This window comes from Oxyura jamaicensis, chromosome 18, assembly GCF_011077185.1.
Source record: "Oxyura jamaicensis isolate SHBP4307 breed ruddy duck chromosome 18, BPBGC_Ojam_1.0, whole genome shotgun sequence".
NCBI lineage: Eukaryota > Metazoa > Chordata > Aves > Anseriformes > Anatidae > Oxyura > Oxyura jamaicensis.
In genome coordinates this window covers 4,045,090-4,070,064 of record NC_048910.1, presented here as the reverse complement: position 1 = coordinate 4,070,064, position 24,975 = coordinate 4,045,090, and the positions used below count along the sequence as shown (strand labels likewise).

Here is a 24,975-nt window from a genome sequence, read left to right as displayed (position 1 = left end):
TCCTTACTGCTACTCAGTATAAGTGTCCCAACAGGTGATATTACAAATCAAAGCCTGCAGTCTTTCATCCACATGACTACCTGGCCAGGGAAAAGCAATCTTCAGATGAATTTATTACTCCTGTCCCTTATCAGGGGAAAGCAGGTGCAAGAGAAGCATTTATAATGACTGAGGGACCCTCAATTTGGGAAATTGCTGCTTATTGCCTAGCATAATCATGAACCCTTACATCTTATATTTGTTTGCTGGAGCTACTCATGTACATTTAGGGTATTTTAGGGTGTTCCAGGAACATAAGAGCAGAAATTATATATACACATGCCCATTTGGGCATTTGGTTGTGTGTATATGTGCATATCTACACAAAGAAAACATTTCCTCTGGAAATTCGTAGGCTGAGCAGTGGATCAGTACATTCAAATGACACTTGCTTCTCTATCAATAAAGCCAAAGAACTTCCTTTTCAAATCAGTCTTCCTCTTCACTTTCCCTCCTCCTTGATACAAGTTTTGAGAGGTAACCACAGGCAGCTGCTGGCACCAGTCCTTAACAGGGAAAAGAGCTACTTCCATAAAACAAATAAATTGCTACCAGCATCTTTAATACATCAACAGTCCCATCCATCAGACATCACTTCAAACATAAGCCCAGCCCTGTGCTGATGCAGCTGGAGTCATGATTTATTTTAATACACACACCTAAAGTCAGAGCAACCTTTCTTCAACACCTCATGCCTATTTCCTTTCCCATGTGATGTTTTCCCCTTATTTTTCCCACTAACATTTTATCATGGAGCACTGATCAGCTGAAGCAGCCATCCCAGTGGCACACAAAAATCATATGCATTCCGGCCAGAGGAGATACACTTCAGTATAAGTCACGTAACCACAGTACGATTATATTTAAATACCTTTTATTTATTACAAAAATACTTTGATCAGCCAACAGAGGTCCTCCAGCCTTGACAGGGAGCACAGAGAACTGCACATCTCAGGATCCAAGAGGGAGAGACATATGGCAATTGAAACAGCTGGTAATATAAAGAGCTACAAAACAAAGGGGAAGAGGACAGGAACACCACCTTTATGGTTATTCCCCAGTAGCCATATACTAATCCTACTCTCTAATTAGCAGACAATTCAACCTCAATTCAATAACAAACAATGCAACACTTCAAATACTTGCTGCTTGTTCTCCCAGGAGGGAGTCTCCAGGCCCTGTAGATTAAGTTAATGTTTGAAGATTAAAAAAAAAAAAAAAAAAAAAAAGTGCAGAGATAAATTGAAGGAGATGCAGAAAAGAGAAGAAAAAGAGACTGAAGACCTAAGCTGACAGGAAAACAAAAATACCTGGCAGAGCTAAGAAGGAGGTTTGAAAAGGGAAGTGAAGTGTTTCGATGACAGAGAGGCTTAATGGATTAGATGCTTCTTCTGGGAACACAAGCTTTAGCCTGATTAGATAACACACCTTACCCACAGCTTCAGTAAAGCTAGAATCAAGCCTTTAGAAGAATAAAGGAAATCAAAATATTTGACAACAGGAAACCAATAAGGCAAGGAACTACAAGAAATCCCCATTTGTTCTCCAGTCCCAGCGGCTTTTCTTTCCAGAGCACCTCCAGAGGCAACTCCCCACATTCAAGTCAACTGAAGTCTTTCAGTACACAAGCAGAGCCCATTGGGCCCTCTGCTTTGTGGTGCTAGATCATCTCTGAAATAAAGGTCAGAACCACCTGCACTGTGGAAAAGCCCCCCTGATGTCATACTTAATGCATGGGTGTCACTGGGACTCAATACATCTCTACACATCCCCATCTTTAAGGGAATAAACTTGATTCTAGGGAAAGAAAGAAAAAAAAAAAAAAGATTAATTTTGCAGTGATGAGTCTCAGGTGGAAATGGTTTAAGTGTTTTTTGTATTTTTTTTTGTAATTAAATATGTAGAAGAAAGCTGTGCAATAAAGCATTACCCCAGATAGGCAATAAAACAAAAACTAAAACTAAAAACCACACCCTGATGCTAATTTAAGAGCAAATGTTTTAGGAAAGTGCTACAACATATGGGGAAAAAAAAAAAAAAAAAAAAAATAAAAAAAAAAAAAAAAGAGGCTCTGAACAAAGCTCCATCACAGATTAAACACCAAGGCACAAGAAGGAATGTCTATAATGTCAGAAATTCCAGTATTAACCAACCTGGTAGAAATTTGCAAGCTTTTCTAGGATTAATGACTTATTCCATTCATGAAATCCCCAGATTCAAAGCATTTCACATACCAGATGATAAAAAAACACCAACAGTAATAGTATCATATCAAGTCCCCATTCTTCCCAGACCTCCTTTCTAATATGCTTAGATAGCTCCCATCATTCTTATTTTAATATCTGGTGGCAGAGGACAGAGTACTGTACTAATTAAATAAAATCAGTAAATTAACTAAATCACAGAGTGACTTAATCAACATCATGCTATAAGTAAAAATCCCACCAGAAATATCAGACAAGTTCCACAGATTCACAGTTCTCCCTGCAGAATACAGAAAAAAATTGGAACTCAAAGCATACTTTTGATGCTGGCAGACTTGGGCTGCTATGGACCAAAGGCAGACACCCCATGAACAGCCTCAAATCCCCTTTGCTCAGTTCTTCATACCATGCTTTCTTGCTACATGACCAAAACTAAGGAGAACCATGGTCCCAAGAGGAGGAACAACACCTGGGTAGAGATTTCAATAGCATCTGGAGAACCAGCAAAGGGATGAGAGATGCATGGGGGAAACACACACCTGGGGCAAGCCGCAGCAGCAGGAAGCAAGCTGAGCTTCTCTTTTTCATTCTCCCTCCTTAAAACCAGCTGAGTTAGGGATTCAGACATGCTTCATCCTGAAACCTTTTTACAGGATCTACGTGGGGGCTTTTGCTTGCTGATCAGTATCTAAACATAATAAAAATAACAATTCTGTATTATTATTTCAGATCCTCTTACCGATGAGCAATGTGCATTCATCCTAATGGTCTCAACATCTTGCTGTTGTGGCTGTTTAACACACAAGATTGTTCGCAAAAACTAGGCTTCATTTTCCTGTTCATTATTGCAGGGCTCCTCAGACACACCAGGCTCCTGGCAGCACTTTGTTGTGTCGTTACAAGAAGAGAAAGCAGCGCATCATTTATTCTGGAGAAACAAAACACCGTCACTGAGACTTTTTTTGGTCACAGCAGCAGCCCAGAAAGCTGTCAGAAGCAACCTTTTGTCTCTTAGTTAATCTGCACTAGGAAACAGGGAGGGCAAAGGCCTAAAGCTGCTTCTAATAAATGGATGAGCACCCACCTCTCAGCTGAGAGATGCTTCCCCTCAGCAGCATGTGCTGCCCAGGGCAGCGTGCTGGTCCCCAACCTGGTCTGATTAACACCAATCCAGCACTGCAGGTGTTTCACAATGTGATTAATTAGGCATATAGGGTTGAACTCCTGGTGCACTCTAGAGAGAACATTAGTTGGCATCACCTGTGATGCTCCCAGTTGCGTCTCTGTCTCCTAATAGAGCCTCTTCTGTTCTTAACAGCCCAGCTATTAGGAAGCCAAAAATGCAGTAATTGTTTAGGGTCAAATCAGCAAGAAAATCTGATTAGTTACATAGATGCAGGCTGTGCTTTTTACAGAGGCCAGGAGGGGAGGGGGAAGTAAAAAAATAAAAATAAAAATTATTCAAGAAACATTTACGTGTTCCTCAAACACCTCTTAGAAGGGTCTTTCTGACCAACTGTGTGATTCACAGAGATTAAGGTCATTAACTGCTTCCCATAAAAGAATTGGCACAGGAACTTGGGGCCATAAATTAATGGATATTCCTTTGGGAACATGATTACTTCAGCACAGGAGGAGGGGAGAGGAAAAGAAACGGTTTACACTGGTGTTTGCCTCCAGAAGAGGACCAGCTAGGTAAAACCAAGAGGTAATCTGTTTGCAGGTGAGCAGAGGAGCTGCACACACCTTGTGTCCTGCAGCACCCAGGACTTTCAGTCAAGCAGTTCCATACCTCAGTTTCCCCATTTTATAAAAAAAAACTCTAAATATACTTCTCTGCATTTAGAATTTTTCCTGGTATACCTGAGAGAAGGGATAAACCTAAAGATTTAAACTTAAGGGTAACGTGTTTCTCAGTTTTGGTAGATGAGTGTATTTAGAGCCATTTCCTACTTTACAAAAAAACATCTCTCTAACTAAGCAAGGCACCCTCTAACAAGTTCTTCTGCTCTGCTACATCTCCACTTTTTCTGTGCACAAAAATAAACTTTTGCCTATTCCTGATATCTGAACTGAAGGATAGGGCTTCAGTGATTCTTTTGAATTTATTCATCTCATTTTACTCTTTGCATGTTATTCTTAGCTTAAGGGCTTGTGGGGTCACTTGGAGCTTTTAACCTCTCCCTTTCTGTTCCTGTATCCCACTGATAGGCATCACTCCCAAACTTGCATTTGTCATTCCTCCCCAGCACCAGCCCGTAACTCAGACTCACGCCACAGCCCCCTGTTAACCTGCTCTTATTTCTGTTACTGGGCACAGTTTTGCCTGGTCTGTGCCCAAAAGCTGCATCTGGATCCACTTCTGTGTGGAGGTGGAGATCCACAGTAGGCTATCATCTTGAGACTACGCTGAGATTCACAGCGGCTGCTCCTGGTTCTTCCCTCAGCCCTTCTCAAGCTGCCTCGTAAAACAGTGCGGTAGGGCACCTGGCTGTCCTTTTCCATTCTGACTACTTGCAGAATGGTAGTTCATTAGCAGAATTTAGCAAGGTTTGTTTGTTTTGTGTTTGTTTGCCTTTTTTAACACATGAAGACACTTCATAAGAAGGTGTACCTTTTGAGACTCATAAGTTTTTTATACCTGTACGCTGTTCCAAGTAATAAAATCACGCTATCCCCTTACAGGAGTTTAGATCCTTAAGATCAGAGGCAGTAACAAGAAGAAGAAGGAAAAAAAAAAAAAAAAAATGAAGCCAATTTAAACTATCAGAGCTGCTTTTTCTTTTGGTTCATTATTCAAAGAAGGCTTGGAGGCCTCAGCATCTGAAGTCCTGCACGGACAGACTCCAGGCTTGGAATTCAAACTAATAAATTAAACTACCTCTCACGGATGTGTAGACCTTGGGAGAGGACTGTACTTTAAAAAAAAAAAAAAAAAAAATCAGAAGTGAAGTACAGTAAGGCAAATTCTCAGGGGAGAATGACTTCTCTAACTTCTAAGCCAATTTACGGGAAACGAAAGGCTGGCTCGTCGTTTTCTCCAATTCAAATTTTCATCCTTTATTGTCCCCAAACTCAGACTAATTATTCTCTTCAACCAGTTGTTAAAAACCTTCCTGTTTCCAGTTGCAGTTATTGTTGTATGCTTTGATAACTATATTCTAAGCAAATTGGAGGCCCAGAGCTATTCGTGCCCCGACAGCCTGCGAGTCCTGCGTGGGGACAGGACGCATTTTTCCAAGAACCGTAATGAACTTCTCAGCAAGCAGCACCATGGCAATGAACACAAGGAATGCACTTCATACACCCTCCAGAGCAAAAAGTGGTGCTGCTCTCAGCGTCTAATGGTCAGCTCTGACCTTGGAGCTATTATAAGTAGAAACCATCAGTAGTTTGTCATTGTAAGCAGAAAACTTAGCAAATAAACACGTTCATTGACCTGTAATTCAGAGATAAGACCTAGCAGCAAAGCGTGGGATGCTAATAGCTTTGCCCTCAATTTGTGTTGCAAAGCAATCCTAGCTGACATCCTCGCTGACATGGATTTAATTCCTCTCTGACAGGAAGGAGAAGCAGGGGGAGGTCCCTGCCCCACCACAAGTCTCAGACCTGGCCCCATGCATGCCCTACACCCACTTGTGCCGTCCCTCCTTCAGACTCAGCACCTTCATGTGCCCATGTGTGCTATCATGTATGTGCACGTGTCACTACATCTGTCAATGACTCGATTCCTAGAGGATGGATTAAGGCAACAGGATGAATGCCTTCCCACAACCCTGCAAGCCTGTTTTCAATTACACCTTGACAGTTTCTGACCATGCGGCAACTGCCACAATGCTCACCATGGGCTTCGTTGTTCTGCATCTGGGAAGGCCGAAGGAAGGGGACTGGTTAGAAGAATTTGTGCTTTCAGATTATTGAATTACTTGGGCATAAAGGTGCCAGCACTACTGCAACATGCTGGAATGTGAAGCTCTCCTGCTAAGTTCAACCCTGGCAGAATTTTATGCTCCTCTGGAGTTCAGGAACAGAGCCTTGCCCAGAGAACGGGTCTGATTTAACCAAAAGCCTCCCAGGTGATCAGGGGCAATGGGGAGATTAAAGGACAGCAATGCAGCTGAAAAGCCTGCTGGTGAAAGCCCTTTCAGTGGAAAGGAGAAAGAGTCAGCCAATTTAAATAAAATAAAATAAAATAAAAATCAACTTTGTTCTCATTTTTATTCATGAAAGAAATGCTACTGCTCCAGAGCAAAATAATATAATAATAACTGGGGACTGAGAGCTCTGCAGCATGCAAATGTAGATGGGAAGGGGGGCGAAGAACTCCTCTCCCCAGGAATGAGAGAAGGAGGCTGCAGCTCCTCCACCAGGCTGGGGCAAGGGCTGGGAGCAGGGTGACACTCCCTGGCGTGCTGGCGGCCCCAGCCCACGCCATTCCAACAGCTGCCTGGGAGCACGGCACAGAAACGAAGTTTTACCAACAATAGAGGATCTCGCTGAGTCAAAACAAAAAGTACTTAAGCACTACGTTAGAATTAAAGTTGCTTTTATCTTGCAAAATATAAACCCTTCGGCATGCAGACAGAATATAAACAAGTGGGAAGATGCTGGGGGCGGGAACTGCTAGCAAGCAGAATTATTTATATTTAGTTTTTCCTATAAAAAGTCCAGACGTTTCATTTTCCTCACTGCTTCACCTGCTTTCAAAATGAGACAAGAAAGCAGCCGACAGACCTGACATGCCTATGCGTTTCATGGCAGGCAGCCGTCCCCACACAAACTACCATTCACTCTCTCCACTTGCATCATGTATTTATTTTGGGTGCATCGCAGCCCACATCCAGGGCTTAGTGCATTGGTATGAGGCTGATGGACAACATCACAAAGGCTCCAGCAGGTTAAAAATCTTCAGACCAGCACTGCTAAATACAAGAGGATGAGGGACCAATCCCTGACTCCAAATTAGCACCTGCTGCTGTAGCTCCGGCTGCCTGGGGCTGTCCCCAAGACTTGTTGGGAACCCCAAACAGCACCAGGCTGTGAAATAACAACAGAGCCATGGCCAGATGTGTGTGCACAAATAAACACAAGAAGAGAGAGCGAGCACACGTGGTCTCTGCAGATGTCAGGTGCTGCGAGGGGACGGGTGCATCCAGGGATGCAAATACGGTTTTGGCACTTGCAGTGGTGACTTCAGTTTGGGCTGTGGCTAAGGCACTTCACCACTTTGCACCCCAAATATAAAACGGAAAAAAAAAAAAAAAAAAAAAAAAAAAACACCCCTTTTCCCCCTGGGGTATCTTTTGGGGAAAAAAAAAAAAAAAAAAAAAAAAAAAAGCATACTGCTTTTGATGCTGAATACTACAGAGTTGGGAAACATATAATTACTTTTAAAGATGTATTTTTTGAGACTGAAATGGGTTTTCAGAAATATTGGTGTGGAAAAGAAAAAAAAGTGGCTGTATGCCACTACCCTTGTCTGCTTCCCAGCAAGGGGCAATGCCAACAAACCTCCCAAAAGCATCGCCCAGGGCACAGCCTGTGCCACGACATGTTCTGCAAGCGCTCTCTTTGGTCACACAGCATCCTGTAGCCTTTGTAGCCGTGCATACAAATTGTATTTTTTGATCATAAAAAGCCTAGCAAAAGATGAAAAAAAATGCAAATATAACCCACCGCCACGTAAACCTTCATGCTGGAAGAGTTAAACCCAAGGCTTTCAGAAACAAGCAGAGGAAAATCAGGAGTTTCAGTCCAAGGGAATGCCTCACAGCTCAGGTGGTCGCTCGCAGACTACGAATAACCCTCAGCACCATCCAAGGAGAGCAGTCTGCAAAAAGCAGCTTCTCCTCAGGTCTCTGGCAGCAGTGCTATGGAAAAAGCTGGCAGAGGAGATCCTCGCCTTGCCAGGTTTTAGTCACTGCCCCTTCAGCCTCATGAACACAAAGGTCACCCAAACACTATTTCATAAAGGAGCAAAGTGCCAAGCCCAAAGCTGTGCTGTATTTCATTGCATTGGGGGAATGTATTTACCTTCTTGGTTTGTTTTCGTTTTTGGTTGGTTGGTTGGTTTTGGAGGGTTTTTTGTTTGTTTGGGTTTGGTTTTTTGTTCTTATAATCAGGATAAAATTGAGTCCAAATAAAAATGACAAGATGCATCAAGCCCTGCCTTGAAGTTAATTGACTAGTGTAATCATATCAAAGTATTATACATCAGCCTAAAGTGGGGGCTGCTATAGAGTGACTCATTTAATTTAAATACGGCAACTTCAATATTATTAATGCCCTTTTATTATTTTAAAACCCCTAACAGATTCTCCAAGATGTCAACAGCTGAGGCACTTTGATTTAGGAGAAGCAGCAGCTGAGCAGCAGCTTTTGTCTAACCTTTACAATCCTGTCCGTCTGTGACAATGCATTGAGCTGGCCTTACAAACCGCCGCAGCTCTGGGAGGCACGGGGAGGTGACCTGCCTTTTACAGCAGGTCAGCAGACACCTTTCCTCAATCCAAGCACAGCTGATTTCAGCAGCTGCAAAAACAATCCCTGATGCTTGCTGTCTCGGATTTGAGGCTGATCCTGCCCGTACTCACATCTGGTGAAGGATGGCAGATCCCATGGAAGCCCTCCCTGACCCCTCCTGGGGCACTGAGTAATGGAGCAGAGCACGTGTTGTCCCCAGGAGAAGGCACGATAATATTGGAACAGTTGGGAAGAGAATGAGAAAAGCTGAAGATTAATGACAGATACCAGTAGATAAGGTCTCCTTGCCCTAATGCACGTTATGCTCCCTTCTTTCCAAGCTTCTCTAATTCAAGAAGAATTTCACTAAGGAACCAGCCATCCATTTCAAAGTCATGAACTGGCACAACTGCTGCACATCAGGTGAACGGTGACATTTTGCAACTTTGCATATTGAAACAGCCTATTTAAAAAGCTCCGTGCTAACCATCAATCAGGAAACAAATTGAATGAGAAGCAAAGCAGCATTCAGAAACTGGGGGGATGCTGAAGCCATTGCAAAATTAAAAGCAGGAGAGTTCCTGCTGCGGCCAGTCTGCCAGAAACACCCGCGTTATATCACTGCGGTTTGGGAGCCGACAGCCTGAGGAAGGGTTCAATCACGCATCACCTAGCTGAGGTCTGTGAGCGTGAAATCGCTCCCCTGCTCATGTCCTTCTTAATAAAGTGCCTGTCCAAAGGCAACATTTCACAGAGAGGATCGTTCTTATTAAAGAGCCGTCACTGCATCTGGCAGATGTGTTAGACCAAAGCAACAGGGAAGATTTTTAAAGTAAATTCTTCATAAAACACCATCCTCCATCACCACCCCCAAGAATCAGGGCAAACACCAAGCACCAAAGGACGCTTTTCCTTGAAAGCCCAGCACTGTGCAGCTGCTGCAGGGTAAGTGGCTTTTGTTGAAGAACAGAAGCTTCTAGGTAAGATGGACATTCAGACACATTTTAGAATTATTCTGATAGGAAACAAGATGTCCAAATATGGAAGTGATGCTGATTTGGGTTCAGATGTTGTAATCTTATGTCATTTACATTTACTCTTTCCAAACAGCTCTATTTGATCTTTTTTCTCCAAGTGCAAGCGGTCAGCTCACAGGGCAGCAGACACGAGCAGCATGGTGCCAATTGCTAGAGTCAATAGGGACAGGGTGGCAATTAAGGACTTTAATTGGCTAAACAGGAAAGATTAAAAAAAAAAAAAAAAAGTATTGCCAGGAGAGAGGAAACAGTGCTTCTATATTTTTTCAACATTATCTTTCTCTCCTGTCCTAATGCCCATTCCACTTAGTCCCCATTCCGTGCTTCCCCCAGCAGCTGCAGGGACATGCTGGTGTAATGCTAGGCTTGTGCTACCTCTTGCCCAGAATAGATAAGGTCTCTCTACAGCCTGCTTTAACTAAAGCTGTGCAAGAGACATTTGAGATAAGTGGTTCTGAATCAAGTGGGCAGGAAACATTGAGAGAGAGGAGCAAAAATGTGCCTGTATTCCCAGAGGGCTCTGAGCTGGTCGCAGATTAAAGCAGAGTTGAACTACAGCTTCATCCACTAAGGAAAAGTGATTTGGGGGGGAGGGGGGGGGGGAAAAAAAAAAAAAAACAGGTTAGCTTTGGTTAAAAAACTTTTTTTTTTTTTTTTTTTTTTTTTTTTTTTTAATCATAATTTACAGCAAAGCCATTTGGGCAGAACAGCTTCTCAGCTGCTCCTCTACACTTGAGGGTACTTAGGGCTCTGTACAAAGAGGCCCCCAGAAATCACAGAAACCCCACAACATGCGAGTTAAACTGATGGCCTTAAACACCATGCAGAAAGCTCTTCCACCGCCTGACCCAATCCCCGCCAGAAGAAAAGTGATTTAGCACGATCGTGAGAGAGCCACCTCGACTTTGGGATTGTGAGGAGCTAAACCACAGCTATGGGGCTACGGCAGGGGAAGGAGGTGGTTTCTGGCACAGCACCAGCCTCTCCCTCCACCCCGCTCCTCTCCGCCCTCACCGAGCCAGCTAGACACGGGCAGACTGTGGAATTCCTCCTGGCTGTCCCGCTCCAGCCACTCCGCCCAGATGGGATTTGCAAAGCCCTTGCCTGGTTTAAGGAGGTTTTGAGGCCAGAAAGGTGGTGTTTTCATGGCAACATAACTACTAGGCAATAGCAATGTTGCTGTTAACCCTACTGAAGTTAATGCAGCTGAAGAGGCCTTCCTCTCCTGCTCAGTCAGTAAAACACCAGTATCTAATTTCCAATAATATAGGAGTTTTAAGATAGATTTGCCATCCTGCAGGGAAAGGACCCTTCTTTTCCCAGTTGAAGAGAAACCTGCAGAGCAACTGCTCAATGAGAGGCAGCACAACGAGGTAAGAGTGAGATGGTTTTCAGAAGAGGCGTTAAAGTGCACTAGCTTGGCAACCCCAGCCATCACATTCCTTCCTACCTGCAATAGTTTCCTTCTCTGAACCCCAGGCTGATGCCTTCCAGCCACATCCTTTCCTCTTGCCATCACTGAAGTCAGTGTTATTAACACGAATGCAGGGCACATTTCAAGCCCAAAGTCCGGAAAACAGAGTCCTTATCTCAGTCCCAGTGTTGATGCTGTTGCTGATGAAGATCAGTTTACCCTGCATAGCAAATAGTCCATAGTAAAGCAAGGGAATTTCAAGGCTCCCAACCAGCCCTATGAATAATACATTCAGTAAAAGCATTAATTCACAAGTTTAGATATCAGGAAATTGCACTCTGCTCACAACACGTGGCCATAAAGAGAAGTGGCAATACTCAGGTAATAAAACTCACTGGCTATTTGAAAACAGCTGCACACACCACTGTTTGAACTACTTTTCTTCAAGTATTTTCCCTTCTATGGAAATAATCTTGCTCCTGGTGGTGATGGCTCTCTTCTAGACTATTGCATTTCAAGGCTTTGCAAGCTGGAAGATGATCCTGCGCTTACATGAGGGCACCAGCCCCACGCTCTCGCTGCTGCACAGCACTGGGCATTGCACTAGGGCACTACATGGGCACACAACAGCACGGGGCAGAATAGCATCATCTCTCATCCTGCACAACAGAGCTGACTTCAGTAGGCACAAGCCCCAAGGAAGAGGGCCCAGGGAGTTTGGGGGGGAACTCAATCCAGGACCTCAGTTGAGTAGGAGAGAACCAGAGGCAACAGGGAGCAGCCTTAGGTGACCAAACACGGGAATCCCCAAAATTCAGAGCGTTAAACTCATCTCAGCCAAGGATCCTGCCCTGTGACAGGACCATGGTAACGCATTTTGTGAATTTGTATGAATCTAGCTCCCAGCGTGCTTGGGAACATGCAGCAGTTTTTCTTTAAAGACCGACCTTGCCATTCAGCAAACCATTTCAGCGAACTCAATGCCTTCCCAAGCTGCCCACACAGATTCATCTCCCCAGTTTGAGAGATTTTTCTCATCACCCCACTTCTCCTGAGTTAACAATGACACTCAGTGGCCAGGAGGATTCCCTGCAGTCTATACTCATGGTACAGCATCCAACAGTTAGTAAATACCCTTTATATGTATATACACACAGCAAATGTCTTCCATGAGTTTTGGGATTCTAAGACAGGGCTCAAATTATACAGAAAGGCCACGGAAGGCCAGGCTTAAGAGAAAGGTGAAAGAAAACCACAATCTTTTTTTCCAATTTGTGCAGTGATCTGGGAAATATTTTCCATCAATCCACATCCAAGCTATAAAAAAAAAAAAAAAAAAAGCAGACCAGAGGAAGCAAAGGCAGCTCTAGACCAAATCATTAAACAGGCGCATTCAGACACTTGTAGTCAAAGCAAATCACACTGCTACCATACAAATCCTAACCATGAGCTGTACAGTTGCATATTTATAACACAGAACTTCTGTTTCATTATCCTCCCCCACCGCCAAGGGTGGATGCAGAACAACCACATGCGGTACAGCCTGCAAGTCTGCCTTGAGAGCTTTGTCCTCCTCTTTCCTTGGCACAACAGAAATTTTATCTCCACTTCAGTTCTGGTAAGCTGGAGCCTGATGGATAACCCAAAGAGGATCAAAAGAAAATGCTACTGTGCATGAACAAATAGTTGATGAATAATTTGAGTCTATTGTCAAACAGCATTTAATCAGGAGGTTTGAAGGATTCCTATACATCTCTCCAGCCATACAAATCACACTGGTATGATGCCTTTCGTCTTTGATTTAGACACTCTACTATTCTTCCAATGAATAAAACATCTGATTTGCAGCATTCCTCCACTTGAAGAAAACAAGAAGTAATTAGGTATCATGTTTTGGCCATTGCAACATTAGGTATTGCCTAGAATCGGTTTCTCATAGTAATTCTCCTTTTCCCTAAAGCGTTGTGCTTATTATTTTTCAGGAAACAGTTTTGCTTTTCTTTTTTCTTTCTTTCTCTCAGTATATCAATTCTGGATTGCACCTTAGGCAGAAGCAAAAAAGCAGGAATTATTCTTTCAATTTATTTTACAATGTATAACATGTAATTTTAAGTGCATGCATACACTGACAGAATCTTAAAATATATATTTTACTCTTTCTAACAGTAGCAGTTCTGCCCATTTAAGATTGCTTGCTTCTTTCTGAACTGGAATATTAATACAACACAAAGGAAAAGGGTTTCCATCCTGTTTATTTGCAAAAGGAAATCATTTAAATGTTACACAGGGTTGTTGGTTTTATTCTTTTCATTGTAGGATAACTGTATTTTCCATCATTCCAGTGAGAACATCAATAAGATATACCTTATTATTAAACATTATTACAGCTGCCAAGTCAAACACTCAAAAGACAGGAAATGCAAGAAATCAAGTTTGTCTCCCAGCAGGTACACCTTATGATACTAACTTTATAACAGAATCTGGTTTTGAGTGCTCTGAATTTCTTATGCTCAGAACTTCTCCCACTGAGCATAACGTCAGCCCCCTGGGTGTCTTTGGCAATGCCTGCATCCCTCCATTGCCTGACCTCACTGCATCAAGAGAGTTTTTGGGAACATCCACCATAGACTACAGCTGAAGGACCTGGGACAACAGCAAATAAAACACCAGACTATCAAAAGTCTGGTGTCTTATTTTGAGAGTACTCAAAATAAGGAGCATGCGGCTGATCACCATTCGTGAAACCCATCATTTAAGCAAATCCTCCAGTATCACATCAAAAGTTGATGATAATTTGGAGGGGAACTGAGCTGGAACAGGGACTCCCTGCAGTGAAGGACCCTTGAGTCTTCTACAAGGATGCCCCATGTAACATCTAGCCCTGGATAAGAGCTACAAAACGCTCAAATACACTTAAGAACAGAATTTTAGAGCCATCAATGGCTGTGGCTGAAGGAGCCACATCTCATTTATGCACACTCAGTATAAAGAACACAGTTCAGCACTGAAGAGCAAATCACATCCCCTCACAGCCACTGGGCCTTTCTTAGTGCTAAAGGTGCTTTATAATTAGCTCCATCTCTTTAAGATGAATAACAACCTAGAAAATCATACCCTTAATCCCCCTCCTTCCTTCCCATTTACCATTCTAATGACTGAAGAATAAATTAAAGTGTGCCAGTGTAAGGAACCATGAGAGAAATGGGATTCTACCTCCTATGAAATATTAATCAGATTCACTGACCAAAAAAAACATTTCTGATTATTAAACAGACATTTAAATTATAACTCAGAATGACTCCAGCTGCCAAAATACGGGAACTCAATTTTGCAAATCTCCACCACATTAACATAAATCCCTGCCAGATTAATCAAGTAGGAAAGCTAGCAAAGTGACCTGAAGTCTGACTTTTGCCCATTGTACTCAACTTCCATAGGAAGACTCGTGCAGGACTTACACCAGTGGGGAATTAAGCTTAGGAAGGAAATCAGCTTTTTTACAAAGATTCGCAGGCGGAAATGTGCTGCATGTTAACCTACTGTCTCGGACATATTAGCCAGGCAGGTCACTTTATTTACATAGCATGTGCTGAGCACCTAATTGCATAGCAGGACCATGCTATCCAAGTAATTACAGGCTACCTGCTAACTAATTATTTCTTCTCTTTCCCCCACCTTCAAGCCTGCTACATAGCACTGATCACACTCTGACTTTATTCAAACAACCTACAATAAATACACAGTTAACCAAGAAGTCCATTTAGCAAATAATAGCTGCTATTAATATTAATGGCAACTACATGGGGATATTACTGGGAAAATTACTGCATACGGTATTTACTTGCTAACACCTGCAAGGCTGCTGGAAAGAAGAGAAAGGTCGGGAGGAGGTTAAACACGTTGCTCAGGTCCAAGCCTTGTTTAACCCAGCACGAATGGCTGGTTTGAGCTGGGAAGGCTCTGGTACAGGCATCCTATGAGGTTTCTTTAGGGGAAAGTAAATAAATAAATAAACACCCGGGAAGTGCCTCCATCCAGCTTGCAGTAACAGCACCTGGCTGGTTGGTAGACCAGGGTTCTGATCCTTGGCCAGGTGAAAATGGCCCAAAAAGAGCTGCTTTTTGAACATGAGAAGCAGAAAAGCTCCCCCCAAATCTCCCAGTTTCTCCCCCGAACCACCCTGATGCACTACAGAGCTTTTATCCAGACCTGGACCAGCGACCCGGCTGAGCCCAGGCACCCCATGGAGCTGTGCAAACAGGACGTGGGTGGAAATCCTCTTCCTTTCCACCCCATCTTTCAGAGGCCCAAATTGTTTCCTGAAAATTGTACCTTGGGATCTTACATTGCAACTGAGTGGGGAATAAGTAAATTAATTAATTAATTAAAGGACAAGCAGTAAACAACAGGATCATCAAAAGAGGTGCTGCCGGGTGAAGAAATGTAAGAAAGGCATACTATGTTACAGCAGAATAAGAATAATTTATTCCTAGCATCTTACCTGTAGAAATCAAAGCACTGCACAGTGGTGGTAAACATTATCATCTGTTTAGAACAGAAAGGCTGAAGTACATCAAAGAATTTATCCAAAATCCAGCAAAGCTCTAAGAGAGACAGGAATTGCACAAACCTCCTGGCGCCCACTTCAGTGTTCTGCACCCAACCCTGTGCCATCTGGGGAAGGCTGGGGAAGGGAAATAACTGACAGGTGACCAGGAACATCAAAACACTGGGGATGAAGAGCAATAAAAATGTGCACTGCTGTTACTGAGCATGGCATTCACTTCTGCTAGCTTTAAGTAACTGCAATACATGTATCTTCATCAGATGTATTAGAATGAGATGAACCCAGTCCAAGAAATGTTCCCCCCCCCCATTTTCAATGCAAGTTATCTGCTCCATCACACTGATACTGAAAGTGTTTAAGCATTACTGAGTGAGTTTTGTACCAGACCTCTCTGTATTTCCCTGCCCAATAATAATACCAAGACAATGATACAATTCTCAGAGACATCCCTATTGAGACAGCAAACTGGGCAAGTGTCGAAGTATTTATCCACACTGCAACTCCAAAACATTGAAATTAGATGCAGCAGGTATCTTTATCACATAAATAATTTCAGCTGTAAAAAGAGACATTGCTATGGAGGAAAAAAAAAATCTTATCTTTCTGCTTCCTGCCAGCCAAAAACTGAGTTATTTTTGGAAATAAACCATTGGAAATAGACACACTTCAGCCAAACCCTACAAAGGCTCAGGTTTGGCCAAGAACAGTTTGCTTTCAGTTGTCTGAAAAGAAGCTGGAAGGGTTTGTGGATACAGATTATGTTTTGAATCCAAATTCCACCATTCCCAAATTCCAGCATTCCATCAGAAAGCACCAGCAGCTGAATTCAGGTGGGGAAACCATGTGCTGACCCCACAGTGACACACCAGGAAGGAAGGTGCAGGTGGGACAGACGGCTGGAGGACGGACCATGCAGCGGGTTCCACCTCATCTCAGCAGGACACACAGCTGTCCGAGGGCCTGAGATCGCCCCTGGGTACAAAGAAATTCCACTGACTTCTCCAAAAGCCACCTCAGTCCTTTTTCAGTGCACAAACGCAGCAGTATAGATGTTAAAAACAAATATACCAAACACTCTCCACGTGCTAAAAGCTCTTCATTTTGCAATGTAAGCACAATGCTGCATAGAGGTCATGAGCTTACGCCAACCCAAAAATAATCATCCCCCAAAGCACCCTTGGGCATGGCAGTGCCGCCTGCCAGCCAGTGTCACTGCAGAGGCTCTGGCAAACAAGCGACCCATCTCCTGGGCATTGCTGAGCTTCAGCTGCTCCAACATCATCCCCACCATGGGGTTTGCCAGAACACGTGAATTGGCTTGATACGAGACACTCTGAGACATTTCTGAGCTGTCCAAGACTGCTTTTGAACATGTACTAGAAGCACAGAGGAAGCTTCATCAAGTATCACTTTTTCTTACGATCACTTGGATTAAACTGCTTGAAGCCCACTCAAGGCAAAAAGCTGCTCAGACAAATGGCTCCAGCTGTGGGAACCGCTCAGGCACTGCTTTCAGGTGGGCAGCCAGGCCGAGGGGATGCTGCCACCCCACAGAAGCCGTGGTCCAGGCCGGCCCCACTGGCACAGCCATGCCACCTGTCCTCAGCTCAGCTCCCTCCCGAGGCACTGGCAGCATCCCAGGGTGTTTGTCAGGTCCAAAATCAGACTGATTGCTCCTGGATGTCCTTAGCTTATTGTACAAACTTTGGGGCAGATTTTACGATTAGAAAAATCCTTAGTGGGATTGAAGCAATTTGAGGCTAGAAATATGATTCGAGTAAAGGTATAGTGGTGATTTCTGCTCTGGAGTGGCTGTGAAGTGCTGGAAGGGTTAAGCACAGCTAAGCTGTCTCACTGCCCCCAGACCCATAAAATAATAAATAGCAGGCACTTCTAGGCTGCTGCACGGTCCCTTTAGCAGCCTGGAGGGAATTTATATCCACAAGCTCAGCCATAAGACAACATGCTTATGTAACAGAACGGTTTATATGGCACTGGAGGGCTCCAGGCACTGCTTTAATGCCTCATAAACTTCCCAGTTATGGGGCACTGCACATTGACACACAACCCTTCAATACCTTCAAGGTTTCCTGGGATTTTCACATAGTACCATTGCATTTTATTTAAAATCAAAGTGTAATTTCATACCAACTTGGCATGCAACTTGAGTACTTTGTCAAAATTAAAAAGAAATAAAACGTCACATTCGTGTTCAACACCTTTTCAATATAAATCTGTTTTATTTAACAAAATAGAGCTAAGAGCTGAAAACAACAGCAAGCCAGCACCTGCTGCAGGGCCAACACTGCAGCCACGTGGTGTCCCCTGCCTGGCTCACCATCCTGCGAGGTTTTCCACCCCGCGAGGTTTTGCCATCTCATTTACTCAGACAAGCAGAAAGCACCAGGCAGAGCTGGTGCAGCACCTCAGGCTGATGAAACCCACAGCATCTCCTGGGCTTGCTCCCAGAGCACCCAAAAAAAAACAATCCCACAAGGTCTATTTCTTATTAGTGTTGGACTGAACTCAGCAATTACTTGCTTTCAAATTAGCTCACAGCTTTTGAAACACACAATAGTAAAACTGACCTCCGTGATCAGGGTGTTTATAATGGCATAACTGGCCGAGCACCTCAGCTTTAATGTTGATGGGGTCCTTCTGTAGGGTATTCACCTCTGCAAGTGTTCAGCCTTTGACCTCTCTCCAGCCAGTTTCCTCTCCACATCCCACAGCACCCTGGATATTTGCCACACTGGCTGAGCAAAGCTGGAGATATGTTACTAAAACATCACAGACCTGCAGCCTTTGCCTAGGCCATCAGCGGGTGAGGGATGCACAAGGGGGACCCGCTTTGCCTCACCACCTCCTGTGTTGCTTGTCCAAGGGCCCGGCTCATCCCCAAGCCCAGCCCAGCTCTGTATTTACAAACCTACATCAATCATGCGTGGAAGAATCTCCAAGGGCTCAACATTGTGATGGAAAATTAGTTGATGTTTATCCAAAACCAAACCAAATCCATCTCCATCAGCCAGGACACCTCACCCTTGAATTCCCTCCAGGCAAGATCATCAGCAGATGACATAGTGTCATGCTCTATAAATGTCAAATAACAAGGCCAAAACTGCTTCTGCCTTCATTAATTATAAAAGACAAGAGGCTCTTGTGCTCAGCTGCTTTGGCTTCCTGTGCTACCCAAGCCAGGGAACTTGTCAGGAGCCACTCCAGGTTGAAGCTGTCAGGAATTAGCTCTGTGTCTGCTAGCCTGAAAGCACATTTTTAGAAGCCATTTTCCTCCAGAAAAGGTATTTTAAGCTACATCTACACCCAAGAGCACAGAAGGGCTGCCCTGGGAAGGAAAGCCAGGTACAAGCATGGATGGGCGTTGCAGTAGTGCTCAAGGAACTGTGGTTTGGGTACCAGCCAGGGGCTGTGCCAAAGCTGGACATCACACAAACACTGCGCCTCTCCCAAAGACCCAAAACACTTTTAGACTCCAGTCTCTGACAGGTTACCCTCACAGCTTTGAAGAGTTTCCTCTTTCTTATCATTTTCTGTTTTCAGAACAAATAGAGATGAGGGTTCATGGGAAGAGGAAGAGGTCTTTTAAGTAGTAGGTATCCTGATGAATCGTGGGACCATTTGAGAAACAAATACTTGATTTTTTTATACACCCTGATTTTCTGCATCCCTCTGGAGAGTTTCCAAAAGCCACATTTAAAAATAACTTCAAAAAGCTGGGGTACCAGGAATTTTCTAATCTTGTCCTGGCTAGAGAACCCTAAAAATCAGAGGGTTTGAGCTTGAGGATATGCTTCTGCAGTTGTGAGAGAATTTTAATCCAAGTCATGCTTCTCAAGAAGGAAATCTGTGGTTGGCCTGAGTAAGCAGGAGGGGGCCAGGAACGAGTCAGGGTGTACTGCCTTTCGCCCATCATGGGAAGGAACACTCCGTTGTCAGCCACTGGGAACAAACCCATCAAGAAAACAGGATTTATCTCGTAGGCCCAGAGATTTAGACCAGAACTGCAGAAGCCATCTGATTTTTTTTTCCTCATGTCCTCCCAACAATACAGCTTCATATGTCTATTTTCATTAAGCCTTTAAATAATCCCAGAAGCTACACAAGGTGTAGCTACTACACTTCTGTATACAGGTGAAAACAAAGTTACTACATGTGATATTGTCACACAACTATAAGCACACTCACCTTGTATAGACCTGTTATGTTCAGCCATATACATCAAGAAGTACCTTTATAGGCTAGACAATCCCCAAAAAGTTAATGTAAAATTTTATACCGAAACAAAAAACAGAGGTTCAGAGGTCCACAATCAGGATTTTGATAGCAGTGTAATTTATGTTAAAAGAAAACGAAAAAAAAAAATATTTAAAAAAAGAAAAAAAAAAGGAAAATTGTGAAGTGGCTTTTTTTTTTAGGGTCAGAAACTAATCAAAATGACATCCTTTGTATTTATAAATGCACATGATTCATTCAGGCTTCTTTATTGAAGTGGTAGATTTCTTTCCAGTAATTTAATAGCTGAATGAGTTTATCATGCAAAACCAAATCTCCATCATTGATATTCACACTGAGCAACTGGAGAGATTTTTCAAAACCTACTTGCATTTGACATTTCTCCCGGCTCCAAGCAGTGAGTACGCATTCCACGGGACTGTTTGTTCCTGGAAAATGCAGACCCAGCTCGACTTCATATATCAGTTTGTCTAGAACAAACATTTTGTACTTACAAATAACATCTTAATTGACTAAATGAAAAAAGCAGAACATTTGCTCCGTCTAACAAATAAGTATGTATTTTTGATGTCTCCTACCATATTTTCAAATATAGGCATTAAGAAAAGAATAAATACCTGAACACATCAGTAAATCCTTTGTACCAAAAATCCTGCAGTGTAGTTACCGTATTTATACCTGGATCTCTACCCAGGTACCAATGAAACCTGACTTTTTTTGTGTGGATGGAAGGAAGGTGTGTGTGTCTAGACAGAGGCATGCTGTGACTCAGACTTGTGGGGCTCTGAACTGTGATGTACTTTGTATCTTCAACCTCTTGAGTACTCCTTAACACTTCATTACCTTTCCCATGCAAACGACACCATGAAGCATATTACTGCATTTTAATACTCCCAATATCTTCTAATGCTCTCGGCATGACTCAAATTTTTCTTTAAATTCCAGTCTTTCAGAGGTGGTGAACGAGTTTCCAATGGTGAGGGCAAAGAGATTGCTTTTCACACTGTACCCAGAAATTGTACGCAGTTCTTATTTACTCACATCAGAATTCACAGACGTTTGAATTCATTTTTGTTAAGGATTAACAAAAGATACAAAGAATCATTATTAAGCAGTAAAACTAATTAAATTTCAACAGCCTGGAAAATCATTTCAGATTTCCAGTACAAAAGTTTTAATTCCCTCAGATGCCATTCCCAGGCCTGACACAGCTCTTTGACAGCTACAACATTTACATTATGTGCTTTAAAGTGAAATCAGTGCTGAAGAGCTGCCCCAAGCAATCAGGCACACTAACCAAATACCCTCATTCAAAACAGAGTATACAACAACAGGAGATATCTCATTCTGCAGGATATCACACATTTGAGCCTCAGAGTTAACAATGATGCATGTAAACTTACAGCCCTCTCCATTTCAGTTTAAAAGTATTCAAGGCAAAAAGAAAGTTTTTCCACAGTTTGAGTTATGAATTATTTTGTTCTCAAACAAGAAACTCCACTGAAATTGGGCTTTCTTCAATGCACGTTTTCTGACTCTTGCCTGGCATTTTCAGCAGTCCCTGTGGTGCTCAGTTGGACTGGGACAGGTCAAGAAGAGCTCTTCAGCCAAGCCATGCAAGCTGTCTTCATCAGCATCTGCTGTTTGCCTCTCCCCAGTGATAAGATGGCTTAACAGACCCAGACCAGGGACGGGGGTCTCCTATGGGCCTTCCTCACCCATTCCCTACATATTTCACCTTGTTTTTCCTCTTTGCAACCATACTGATACCCCTATTAATTATGACTGACAGAGAACCTCCTTTTTTCTGACACTCTCAGTTCAGATTTTTATGCATATACACACATAACACATCCCAATCACCTTTCCACCCTTTTATGATATGACAGATTTTCTTATAAATCATTAGTTAGTTCAGGATGCAGCACACGAGAGCCCATTCTTGTGTTTGGGTTGAAGCATCCAAACTGTCACACCCAGCAAGGACCACAGCGTCCAAACCAGCAGTTTTTTGGCAGTGGATGGAGCTAAATGGACTGCATGTAGCACAACAGCTTTTTCTGATCTTTTTTAGAATGGAAGAGGAATTATTTTTCTCAAGTGCAAAGTATTTAATATTGTAACAGCTGCTAAACTCATTAAGCCAACCCAGACAATGATCACATCATTATCATAATTCCATTTAAAGCACTTGCCTCTTTTCAGAGGACCAACACAACACAGTCATTAGAACATTTTTCTGGCAGTTAGCATTCTTATTTGTTGTGAGGGTGAGAAGTGAATTGAAGCTTCTTCATTTTTCTTTGATTAAGGCTTAAATTAGAAGAAAAAAAAATCAATCACTTAACAAGGTCAAGACAACATTTTGACGTCCCAATCTTTCCACTAAATACCACAGAAATTTCATTGGGCTGCAAAAGCTGAGCAAGTTGGGCTTCTTGTTTGTGAACCAGTATGAACCTCGCTAATCACCTCCACCCTATTTAGAATAAAATCCACATTTCTTATAACTTGTAGATGGTTTGCAAATGTAGGAAGAGAATAATAGTATGGTTCCTGCAGAATGCAAATGCAGCGTCTGAGAAGAGAGAATCCCTCAGCACATCTCACAAACCTGCATGCCTGCTGTAAAACAGAATATTCCCTAAATACAACAAGGAAAGGAAATGGGGTGTGGAAATCCCATTCTACAGCACTGGGAAGAAGTGCCAGGAAGCCACTGTACTGCTGCTGCCCTCGTGCCCACCCCAGCACCTGGAGGGAAGAGGCTGTGTAAGTGATGAGAGAAAAGGTTTTTTGGTAGTCTGACAGCCAGCTAAAACCACCCAGATCCAAAACTTACTGTCAGAGAACAGGGTGGTGGTTGGATATCCAGTATTGGCTGAACCTTGCATCTTTTTCTGAGCAAAATAATAATAATTAAAAAAAAAAAAACACGCAGCTCTTCTTCCATTAAGGACTGTGAGCTTTCACAGTTGAAAGCTGGCAGGTGGAAGATGTAGACAGGACAACTTCAAGGCAATGGGATAAGTGGTTTTCCACAAATCACAGCATGCCCAGCTATTCAGCATCTACAATTCGAGAACCAAAGAACATCACTTGAAACTACAGGTCAAGAGGTTTTAAACAAAAACATGGAAGTACTTTATACCAGCAATAAGTAATTAAAGCAGGGAATGGGCTGTGCTTGGATGTTTAAGCCAAAAGCCAGTGAGAAGCCAACACTGCCTGGAACCACATCCCCAGCTTTCTGGGGATCAATGTACTCAGTGTTGTTGTTTTTTTTCTCTGTTACTCCTGAAGACGCATACAAGGAGATCATTATCAGCTAGAAGTGGTTTCCTTAAGATCCTGCAGCAGTTAGTCCAGGAAGAATGCGAACTTCATTAACCTGAGATATCCCAATATTCTTTCTTCAGAATTCGTTTCACGTCAGTGATTTTTCTTTCCTCTCACGCAAGAGCCAGGGCAACAACTGAGGACTACACCTAGAGAAAACAGAGCTCAAGTCAGCTCAAATCTTCACAGACAGCAAATGCTGTCAAGTTGTCCACAATCACATCCTACAAGTAGTATGAATTCATGTGGGCAAACCTGTTCAAACACCATCCGGTGCTAGAGCAAGCCTTTAATCACACGGACGTGCTTGCCCGTCTCTGATTTCAAGCTGCTAGAGCTTAGATTCAGGCTGACACAGAAGATTTGAGCAATAGCATGGGAAGAAATTCAATTAGTGAGCTGGAAAAGCACTGGGAGCAGCACGAGGGAAGCTCTGAGGAAGCAATACAGTCCTAAAGGAGAAAAGATTAAGGAGAAAAAAAGCGTCTTGGTTTTGGAGTCTAAATGTTAGAGTAAACAACTATTTCCAAGATTGCCAAAAGTCATAAATCCTGTTTGCAGTGAACCTGTGAGGCCAGTCTGACAGGGTTTGTACACAATTATGCTGCAGCTGCTCCTTGCTATGCACCAGAGAATGCAAAGAGGAGCAAGCCCCAGCCTAGTGCCAGGTCAGGTTTTGTGCCCTGAGCCATGACAAATTCCTGCTGATGACTTTGCCACTGCTGGGCGATCCATAACTTCTCCTTTGTAGCTGCCTCTAAGTCTAACAAATCCTGGGGTCACTCTCCCTTCCCTCAGTGGGTCCTCTGATGGGGTTTTCCTCAAGTGCTCTTTTTATTTAACTACATTTCTTACCTTGCATTTCTGAAACTTTTGTTTGTTCTAGCTGAAACTGGCCAAAGCACTCAAGATTTACATGGGGAGCTGTCAGAAAGGCTGATGTGGGCAAAGCATATGATTGTAAGGGTTCATTTTCTTGCAAAACATGGCTACAATGTGTCATTTTTTTGGCAGGTGTGAAACTGCTACATTTCAAAGAGGAGATACAGAATTATTATCAGAACTCTTCAATATTCAGTGTTCTGTCTCTTTTCGGGCTGTGAATCTGGATAGCTTCAGAAAGAGAAGGTGGAAAAAAATGATAATAATAATCTTGTTTTACTGAGAACTCCAGGTCCTCGAGCCATCACGTGCACTGCAGCAGCCCTGGCTGGTAGGACGCGACAAGTGCTGCATTTGAACACATCGATCAGAGAGCTTTTACAAGCCCACCCCCTCCAGGAGGATTTCCTATCCCCACCCAGGGTTTCTCAAATCCTCTGCAAGCTTTGTATTGTGCTTCTGGGAGCTACTTTCCAAATAATGTTATATACTTATCAACAGATAGCTGTTAGTCATAAATGTAAAACACAAATAAAAGCAATAATCATAATTGGTGCAAAGCATAGATTTGATGAATTTGCTAGGTGAAAGTTACATTTTCCATATCTACATAGCCCATGTAACCATACATCATCTGATGAAGCAGTGAGCTGGTACATGAGCACTTTGCAGATGTTCATCCAGGATGCAATACCAAGTGCCCTGGGACCATGTTCAGAACTCTCCAGAAGATATCAAAAATTGTCTTATCTGCCCTGCAGCATTGTGATAACAGCC

At 43.0% G+C, this 24,975-nt stretch overlaps 1 protein-coding gene and 1 long non-coding RNA gene across 2 annotated transcripts in view; one reads left to right on the top strand and one right to left on the bottom strand.

Moving 5' to 3' along the window:
* LOC118175810 overlaps positions 1 to 4,122 on the bottom strand; it is a 142,290-nt gene extending 138,168 nt beyond the window's left edge. The window contains exon 1 of the mRNA XM_035342374.1: positions 2,983 to 4,122. The gene's annotated coding sequence lies outside the window, so the exon portion shown is untranslated. The remainder of the gene's footprint in view (positions 1 to 2,982) is intronic.
* A 6,306-nt stretch (positions 4,123 to 10,428) lies between these two features.
* Positions 10,429 to 24,447, top strand: LOC118175814. Its single transcript, XR_004755140.1, has 2 exons — positions 10,429 to 13,603; positions 24,331 to 24,447. It is a non-coding gene; the product is annotated as an uncharacterized LOC118175814 (long non-coding RNA).
* The last annotated feature ends 528 nt before the right edge of the window (positions 24,448 to 24,975 follow it).